This window comes from Sapajus apella, unplaced genomic scaffold (genome assembly GCF_009761245.1).
Source record: "Sapajus apella isolate SASKATOON/1434 unplaced genomic scaffold, GSC_monkey_1.0 scaffold26, whole genome shotgun sequence".
NCBI classification, from domain to species: domain Eukaryota; kingdom Metazoa; phylum Chordata; class Mammalia; order Primates; family Cebidae; genus Sapajus; species Sapajus apella.
Window position 1 is genome coordinate 24224250 of NW_022436966.1, and position 4759 is coordinate 24229008.

The following is a 4759-nucleotide window of genomic DNA, read 5'->3' on the forward strand; positions in this document are numbered from 1 at the left end:
TTCAGACAATGAGACACAAATTTATATCATTTATCAATTACCCAGTCTCAGGTATTCTGTTATAGCAGCACAGACAGACACCCAAACGCATACCATCTCTCCCTATAAAAATTCAAGAGCTGCAAACAACTGTAATTTAGAAGGAGCCATGCAGGAAGGAGCTGAATAACAGATTCTAGAGAGAAAGTCCAAACTGCAGCTTCCAAAACATTTGAGATAACATATACTCCTTGAAAGAGGCCAGGCGCAGTGGCTCAACCCGTAATCTCAGCACTTTGGGAGGCCAAGGTGGGAGGATCATGAGGTCAGGGGATCGAGACCATCCTGGCTAATATGGTGAAACCCCATCTCTAATAAACAAAAAAATACAAAACAATTAGCCAGGCGTGGTGGCACGTGCCTGTAATCCCAGCTACTCGGGAGGCTGAGGCAGGAGAATCGCTTGAATCAGGAGGTGGAGGTTACAGTAAGCTGAGATTGCACCACTGCACTCCCCAAACCAATCATAAAACATACCACTTCTAGTTAAGCTACTGTCTAGGCTAAACAACAACAACAACAACAATTAGAGTCACAAAGTCAAGAGGGAAAACAGCCTGGCCTCACATTTCTTCATAGCCACGTTCAGTGGTAGAAGAGAGTGGCGCAACACCTATGAAACCTTCTGAAAAGAAAGTGAGATCCAAGAATTTTCCTATTTATTGAAACTGTGATGTAGTTTTAAATAAAATGGACAAATTGGATTATTTGCATAAACCTTCTTATTTGCCTCAGGAATCTCCTAGAAGCCAAACTTCATCCAACCAAAAGATTACTAGAAAATTTATGACAAAAAGACAAGGCAACATCCCCTTTTCTTAAATGGATTACTAAGCTTAAAACAAATGCCAAGTGAAGACAGAACAAAAATGCAAATGTTATATGCCCTGACAATGTAGAATTATTATAACTAACAAAAATCAACAGAGGAAGAGAAAAAGATGAGAGGCATGGTAGACATAATGATTTTGCTGAGGATAAAGGATAAACTTTTAAAAAATCAAATCAAAGACCTAATTATATGGAACAATACAAAGGCAAACAGTAAGAAAGATAATATAATTCAAGGACCAGGAGACAGGGAGGAAAAGCAGCAGAAAACAGAGAGGAAAAGATATGCCCTCATTCTATCCATTGGCCATATCCAATAGGTACTATGTAAAGAAACAGAGGACTGGGATATTAGATTTATGAACGTAATAAATGTGAAAGAGTTAAACTCACCTCTTTAAAAAGATATATTCAGATTATATCACAACATAAAATTGAATTCTGTGCTGAATATAAATTCTCAGAAAAGCTGAAAATAATAGAATGGACAAAAATATATTAGGCAAACACATACAAAAAGAAGAAAATCACAATCTGAATATTATACAAAGTTGAATTCAGGCTAAAAAGTATTTAACAAGTCAGAGAAAGGTATTTTGTAATACCAAATGGTATAAATTTCAATGAGGATAAAACAATGTGAATATATATGAGCTCTAGAGTAAAACAAAGCAAAATCTTTAGGACATTCAAAGTGAAGTAGAGAAAAATCACACCAGTCAGCAATCTATGGAGTCATTGGACAGATTTATATTGGGTTCATAATGGCATCATGCACGCAGACTCCTGCGAGTTCCCCTAAGTTCTTAGAGGATTGCTTTGTCTTTTGATCTGAGATTTGCACAGTTCCATAAAGAATGCCCCCTGTGGATAAGCACAAGGTCAAAAGACAGCAATTGGACGGAATCCAATTGGACGGAATCAAGGTATCCGCCCCCAGGTACCCTACCCCTTGTGGCACTGCTGGACCACTGCAAATGTACCGTGGAGATGCCCATCCTGAAGGACTTGGCCACCACGGCCTTCTGTGATGCACAGTCCATGCAAGAGATCCACCAGAAGGTTTTAGATGAAGCCTTGGGCGCTGTGACCTACCACAAAATCACCATCACCATGGAGGACCCGGAGAAGTTCAAAGTCCTGAGAGTGATTGTACGGCTAGGTAGTGACCAGGACAATGTGGACATCAAGGCTACCTGAGAGCTCAGGATTGCTGTGTGCAACATCCCTTCCATAGCCAAGAAAGAAACACCCGACTCCACCATCTGCTACACCAACAATCTGTACCAGAGGAACTGTGGCTGTACCAGGTACTGCGGGAAGGCACGCCGGTACAGAGTGTGGAGCAGATCCGCGAGGTGGATCAGGAGCAGCCTGCGTCCCTGGGAAGATGCTGGGCCTCAGCTGCATTGGTCGCACGGAGCAGACCATTGTAGTTCAGCCCAAGACCTTTGGATTCAGTGTCATATTTTATAACCCCTACTTGCAGAGTGGGATAGAGCAGCCCTGGGCCTGCAGAGGGTCTGTGCCCTGCAGGATTTGGTGCATCAGAATGACTGCCTCTCCTCATACTGCAATTTCAACGAACATAACCACAACCTCACCAATGACTTTACTATAAAGCAAATGAGACAGGGAGAATTACTTGTGAATGCAGCCTGTGGTGGCCTGGTGGATGAGAAAGCTTTAGAACAGGCCCTCACAGAGAGCAGGATATGAGGGGCAGCCCTCAACATGCATGAATCAGAGCCCTTTAGCTTTGCTCAGGGTCCACTGAAAGATACCCCGAATCTCATCCTTATTCCCCACACTGCCTGATACAGAAAATGAGATGAACTAAAAAAATTTGACAGTCTTTTTAACTGATTCTGGACATAATTGCATCACTGATGTTGCAGTGTTAAAACTACAAGAGCTAGAAAACTGAAAATGTTATCTGCTTACGGAAGCGCTAAAAGACCAGGATGTGATTTATTAACAACCAACTTCTGTTATTGTGTGTTATGTTTTTCATCTGTGCATCAAATCACACAAAATAAACAGGGTTTTTTTCTTTGTCAGTCCCTTGGTCCTGGCAGGTCCTGAACACCCTGTTCTAGAACGTTGCATCAAGAGTTCAAACATCAAAATAAAAAATACAGAAGACTGAAAATGTCATCTGCTTACGGAAGCGCTGAAAGACCAGGATGTGATTTATTAATAACCAACTTCTGTTATTGTGTGTAATGTTTTGCGTCTGTGCATCAAATCACACCAAATAAATAGAGCTTTTGCCTTTGTCAGTCCCTTAGGTGCAGGTCCTGAACACCCTGTTCTAGAAGTTGCATCAAGAGTTCAAACATCAAAATAAAAAATATTAAGAGGAAATCCTTAGCCTGTGACTCTGGTATCTTTGGTCTACAGGAGCTGGTTACCTCTTTTTGCTAATAGGAAGATTACATTACTATAAAATGGGGAGAAAACCGTTTGCCTGTAGTAGACACTTGACACATAGGATCAAAGACAGTACAGAAGCATCTTCTCACATCTGAACTACATACTGAGCAGACAAGTTGGTTTAAGTTCAGTAAAACCCTCTAATAATGAAAAAAAAAGTTAAGTTTCACAAGCTGTTTGTACTCAAATATATTTTTTCAGTTTCAGATCCTCTGCTCTTTACCGAGTGGAAAGTCTTGAACTAAAAGGGTTCATGAAGATAATGTTGCATTTCCTTACATCTCAGGAAACTTGTCAGATTGTCTATGAGCAAACCCACTTTTTTAGACATTAATAAAGTCTTTTCTTCATGTGATATTTCATACAAGAACACTTCAGATGAATTAGATGTGACTGATTTTAACAAATCCTATTAGATTTGTATCAACTAGTTACATGCTCTATTCATAGTCTTTTGCGAATAATTGCCTTTTTGTTTAAAAGGATGGTCTATTTTGAGCCTCTATATAGGTACATTCTTGTTTTGTGATGAAAGAGATTTTTAAATGTCCCAAACAGAAAAATAATGGCTATCAGAAGTATATTTTGTTTTAGTGTGAGTTGTCATGATTCACACTTATTTGTTTATTGTAAAGGTGGACATTTAGCATGCACTTCCATTTTTAATAAAAAGTAGTAAAAGAAATTATAGTGGCATAGAGCTGACAAAGAGCCCATATGCAGAATACATAAGAATTGCCTATTTTATATTGGGTTGTTAAATAAACAACCCAATAAAAAAATATTTTATATTGGGTTGTTAAATAAACAACCCAATATAAAAATAGGTAAGAAACTTACAGTGACTTAACAAAAAGAATGTTCAAATGGCTTATCAACATTTCAAAAGTTTCCTAAACTTATGAGCTCCTTAGGGAAATGTAAGTTAAAAATACAATGAGATGTCACTTTATTCCCACCAATGCAGCTAAAATTAGAAAGATCAACAATACCAAGCATTGGTGAAAATGAAGAGGAACAGGAATATTCATATCCTGCTTTTAGAAGAATAAACTGTAAAACCACTTTGAAAATGGTGTCTTTTTTTGGCTGGGCGCGGTGGCTCACGCCTATAATCCCAGCACTTTGGGAGGCCAAGGCGGGTGGATCATGAGGTCAAGAGATCGAGACCATCCTGGTCAACAAGGTGAAACCCCGTTTCTACTAAAAATACAAAAATTAGCTGGGCATGGTGGCATGCGCCTGTAGTCCCAGCTACTCGGGAGGCTGAGGCAGGAGAATTGCTTGAACCCAGGAGGCAGAGGTTGCAGTAAGCCGAGATTGCGCCATTGCACTCCAGCAAAACTCTGTCTCAAAAAAAAAAAAAGAAGAAGAAAAGAAAACGGTGTCTTTTTAACAATGCAATGCCTAAATCTGTACCTATAGAAATGGGCAACACTCACACACACAAACA

At 39.5% G+C, this 4759-nt stretch overlaps 1 pseudogene; it reads left to right on the forward strand.

Annotated features, from left to right (window-relative positions):
• The first annotated feature begins 1727 nt into the window (after positions 1 to 1727).
• On the forward strand, positions 1728 to 2688 carry LOC116560414 (annotated as a pseudogene).
• Positions 2689 to 4759: the final 2071 nt, after the last annotated feature.